The following is a 5,126-nucleotide window of genomic DNA, read 5'->3' as shown; positions in this document are numbered from 1 at the left end:
GGGCTGCGCAGCCCGGAGGCCGGCTGGCGGGAGCACATGCAGCTGAGCAGCGTGGGAGCCCGGCGAGGGAAGGGTTAAGGGCTGCCATTTTGTTATGTAACACCCTTAATGGACATATCAGTGAATGGCACCAAAATGGCAGGGCTTAACCCTTGGTGGGCTGCAGTGCTCAGCCAGCCCGGGGCTGGGAGCAGCGGGTGGGCTGCGGAGCAGGGACCCTCCTCACCTCCCTTCTGCTGGAGGGGGGGCTTCAGCACTTGCAGTTCTTCTTCTTTTTAGGTCTCATGGTATGGAAATAATGGCTGAGATAGCAAAATGATCAACCCACCTCTGGCTGCTCTTGCGCTTTTTGGTGCCTTCATCAGGGGGAGGATGGATTTTTGGTTGCCCAGTTGAATTCAGGTGCAGGATGATGACTTTTTTTTTTCCCCCCCAGCCTGCAAAATAACTGGTGTTCTTGTCCTACTGCTGTTGCATTAATTTAGTCTTTAAAAAATGAAAATCTAGTTCTTTCTTTGGCTTTCTAAAGTTTATCTTTCTAAATATCTACATGGTAAGGTCATGAACTTCTCTGTGTGCGTATGCACATTTACACGACAGTAGTGTACAGACACGCACACGTATATATGTAAATTGTAATGACTTTTTCCAGGACATCTCACTTCTGGCTTCATGATCAATGAGCATGTAGGAAAAACCCCCGCTTACGGTATAACGAGGAGATAAGCTCAGCTGAAACAGTGAATTCTCGTTGGAACTTTTTACATCCCACCGTGAGAAATTAATTTCTAGGTTTTGGGGGGGGGGCACGTGGATGAGCCAAGGGGACCGCAGGGGCTGCGCTCACGGGAGGCCTGTCTGCTGTGCACATCGGGTCCGTGCTGGGGGCCAGGGACCCCTCAGAGTCAATAAGTTTTTGATCAGCTGCCTTTTCACTGAGGGGCATTGAATGTGCCTTCACCTCCCTGTTTCCTCCTCTGTAACCTTGTCTTTTTTTCCTTTTTTTTTTTTTTTTTTTCTCCCCCCCCCCCCCCCCCTTTTTCTAACCCTCTTTTTGCTGTAAAAGTTTCCAGATCAGGCTGGGGAAGAGGGTTGTTGATCTTTGGGTTTGGCTACCAGGGTTTGGCTACCAACCCTAGCACGTATCGCGTGGCTGGGTGGGTTGGTGTGCGGCTGCGGGGATGCGAGCCCGTCTGCAGACGGTCTGTGCCGAACCCCTCGTGCTCGCCAGCACCGCCGATGACTCTACATCGGGGTGTAATTTTAACTTCAGTCCTTTTAACTTCAAACTACCAAGTTGTGCTAAACAGTGAAAAGCAGAGCTCCTTCTCTGTGAGGGGTTTGCTTGGGGTTTGTACGAGGAAGTTATAAATCACCAACAGGAGAGGAGGCGATACGAATAGCTCTGGATGTGATGTGGGGAAAAGTGGAAGTGTACACTACAAACAGCAAGCAAAGTGTGCTTTTTTTTTTTTTTTTTTTTTTTAATTGTGGCTTTGTCTTTGTCTTCATGCACCGTGTTGGTGTTCTCGGTGTGTGCTTGTGCATCAAACCTGTTTTGGCTGCTGCCCTTTGCCTGTTCACGCCCTGGTTGGGCAGCAGCCGGGCATGGCTCCTGCAGCTGCTTGGGTTTATTCCGGGCTGGACCGCACATCTGGAAAAATCAGCATAAAGTAGCTCATTTCCCAAGTCTTAAACTGGAATTTGCGAGTTTTTCCTTCTTCTGTAACTTTTCCCTGCAGCGGCAAAAGCAAGCAGGTGATGGCTGCAGCATCCCCAGCCCTTGGCAAGGGGATGGGCCGTACGCCACGGTGTCCTGCGCCTCCCTGCTGGAAAAGGCGCTGGCTGAGTTAAACCAGATTTATCTTCTTGGTCTTGCTGCTCTGTTCTTTGGAGGGAGGAAGGGTTTGGAAGATGGGAAGAGGGCTCTTTTGGCCCTTTTCCCCATGGAAAGCTTGCAGGTGGCATCACAAGCGTGCACGATGTTGACCATAAGTAGGTTGTGAACTCGGGCAGTTTGGGGTTTTTCCTGTTCTTGGTGTGCTCCGAGGGCAGTGGAGCTGCATGGGGGAATTTTTGACAAGACTTGAGGGTGCCCAGCATAATGGCCTGCAGTCCGAGGAGCTGACTGCGGTCTATACGGCATGCTAAACTGCCTTCCGAATTGATCGCAGCAGTTAATCTGTATGGCGATAGCACTTTCAACTGAGCATTTGCTCTGCCCCGAGCGATCCCATTCCTTGTAATAAAGAGCAGAACCTTCCATAAAACTTAAAATTTACTGTGTAATCCTTACTGCCTCTTCTTTCTTTCAAATAAAAGGTACAGTCGACTCGAACTGAAGCTGTTTGCTGTTCGTGTTGATCGGTTCCTGTTGCTATTAATGGTGGAGAACTAGAAGCGGGGATTTCGGGAGTAGCTTTGGAAGTGATACGTTATCCTCGAAACAGCCTGGATGTTTTGAAACATCCAGCTGACTTACTCTTCATCCAGTGGAATCAACTGGTGAAGGGTGCGATCTCAATAAATCCAGCAGACTTAAGGGCTGGGCGCAGGGTATACTGGGACGGTGCTGTTTAATAGTGGTGGTGAAGTCTCACGGGATGACTGCCACGCTGTCCTCGGGCGCTGGGGATTGAGCGAGTTGCCAGATTTGCCGTCGGGAGGCAGTTTTCTTCCCGGGTGGGTTTGGGTTTCTCTTACCTCCTCCTGTCCTGCAAGGAGCCGCTCGCATCCTCTCCATGGGTCGGGACACCCTCCCTGCTGGTGCCGGTCTCTGCAGGCGCACTCTTCCTCCTCCTCTCTTCCAGGACACCCGTCTGGTTTTAACCTTTTCCTAGAGACCTTGGGTTTAGGCTGGCTTGGGAAGAGTTTTGTAGTCTGCTGTGTGAAACAGATCCTGCCAGGGGCTCACCCAAACTCTGCGCCTTCTTCTCAATGCCCACGGGCTTGCAGGAGGTGGGGGCCCATCAACCCAGGTGACTCCCGTAAAAGTCTCTGACATTGCCAGTTTTCATCTCTTTTCCCGAAAAGAGAGGCAGAAGAGCCTTTCTAAAGAAAACCTCCTGATTATTTTATCTTTTCCCTCCTCCCCTTCTCTCCGTGCCGTATTAATTTTCCTTTAGGTCTCTCTGCATGTGTATCCATGTTAGCAAATTGTTTTCTGGTACTGTTTCCTGAAAGGGATACAATTATTTTAAGGAGCTTGGTATTAGGGCTCATCTACAATAAATATGATTTAATCACTGTTGCGGTAGGGGAACTGTGCCACCAGATCTCTCTATTGCAGTGCATATAAACCTTGAGCCTGCGCTTGCAATCTTCAGATTTAGCTGTAAAAATCTTAGTGCAATCTCGTCCCAAGGTCTTTCCAGTAACGTAGATCTTCGCAGCCTGCCCTCTCGGTTGTGCTACAGACACTCTTCCTCTCTCTAGCAATCGCTGTCCCCAGTTGCTGCTTTCCAGCCTTCGTCGTCATGACAAAACGCTGCAAATTTTTAACGAAAACTGGGACTGAATTTTGATTTGCAGAAAAGTTCTCGTAGCAGCAGCACCGTTCCTTAAAGGAGAACGGAGGTGTCGCTTTTCGACCGCGTGAGTAGCAAAACCACAGGGAAGCTGAGGCCGTTCCCAAGTAAAGTTTGCCAGCGTGATACGGGAGCGATGGTTACCGGGAGCAATGGCTGCTGCTGGTTCGTGAAGGAATTGCAGGGTGCAAGATGTGATGTCCTCAAGAATAAGTGATAGGGGTTTGCTGGAAAGCTACCTTGCGCATTTTCATCGGGGTGTTAACCTGTTCCCTCTGCCCTTGGCGTTTGTGTACGAAGGGTTTGCCCCTGGAAATGCTCCGAGTGGGGTGCTCAGTCCCTGCCTCTCCGTCACTCCGAGATGAGCCGTCTTGGTTAGCTGGGAAACAGCGGCGTGGGGAAGTATTCAGCATGCGATTTTGACCACATCAATTTTTTTTAATAAAACCCAGCACAGATACAAGATTCAGATCATTCCCATTGCTTGTGATGGTAACGCAGGTAAGCGAGATCCTGCCGCGAGCGTGCGGAGTTGTGCCTGGCAGCTCTGTGTGTGATATGCTATAAAATGTCCTGGTACAGCTCACGACACTGCCTTTCCCCATCCCAATCAAAACTGGGAAAAACAAAGGAGAAGTAGTACAGCATCGTGTAAATGTTCTTCAAGTTTGGAGCCTGAGTGCCCGAAGTGCCGCTGTAGCTCTTGAATCGGCACGGGCTGCTGAGTTGCTGCTTCTCATCTGTCCGAGAATATGGAAATGCTGAAAATAAACCCAGATCAGGCTCTTGGGTTTTGATATTTATTTTTTTTTTTGTCTTTTAAGGAGGTTTCCTACTGACTAAGCAGTCTTGTTTCAAGAAGGTCACTGTGATTTATAGCACATCTCCGTATCCGTAAGCTGGGGGATAGCTGGCCGGTCCTTTGTTTTAGCCCTGGGTTCAGATGCGTTTGCACCGAGTTAACGGGAATAAGATTGGCGATCGCCGGTCAGGCTGTCCGATGGCTCCTCCGGGGGGAGAAGCAGTAGTCGTGCTGCCTTCTTGTCGGCAGAGATGCTTAAACCCAGTCCCTATTGCGGCGAGGAGCAGTGCTTTGAGGGCTGTCTGAGCCGGAGCGGGGTTGGGAAGAGGCTGCTGCTTGTCAGCTGGGGTACGCCGAGCCCTGCCGAACATCTCCGTGCTGCTGGCTGCCTGCCTGGGCTGGGTGCTGTTTACTCACTTTCATAAATACCAAAATTAACTCAGCCTTTCTGTAAAACACACCTTTCTTCCATTATGGTAAGTTCAAGCGCAGTCAGGCTGTAAATGCACCCCCCCCTTAAAAAAACTACCCATTTCATCCAACACCTTGTGGAGAAACTTGTGGTCACTTGTGCAGGGCTTATGCTATCGAAATGGCAATGTCGTATAATGCTTACGTGACATTGTTGAATAACGGGGGTGGGGGGGGTGAGCAGAGGTTAATTATGTTGCATAATTATGTTAATCTCACGCTGCTAAAAACATTTTGAAGACTTTGTCTGACTGTCGTTGGCCTTACTCTTGAAATCCTTTTTAAAAGGAGGAGGAAAAAAAAAATCTGGGATAGGGAACTCTTAA

The 5,126-nt window shown here is 49.5% G+C and overlaps 1 protein-coding gene across 3 annotated transcripts in view; it reads left to right on the top strand.

Annotated features, from left to right (window-relative positions):
• The window catches only part of GATAD2A (GATA zinc finger domain containing 2A), a 48,428-nt gene that overhangs the window by 21,001 nt on the left and 22,301 nt on the right, over positions 1-5,126 (top strand). The gene's annotated exons all lie outside the window — the stretch shown is intronic.

Source organism: Egretta garzetta, unplaced genomic scaffold (assembly GCF_000687185.1).
Source record: "Egretta garzetta isolate BGI_Z169 unplaced genomic scaffold, ASM68718v1 scaffold683, whole genome shotgun sequence".
Classification (NCBI taxonomy): Eukaryota; Metazoa; Chordata; class Aves; order Pelecaniformes; family Ardeidae; genus Egretta; species Egretta garzetta.
The sequence above is the reverse complement of the archived record's forward strand: the minus strand, read 5'-3'. Positions and strand labels throughout refer to the sequence as shown.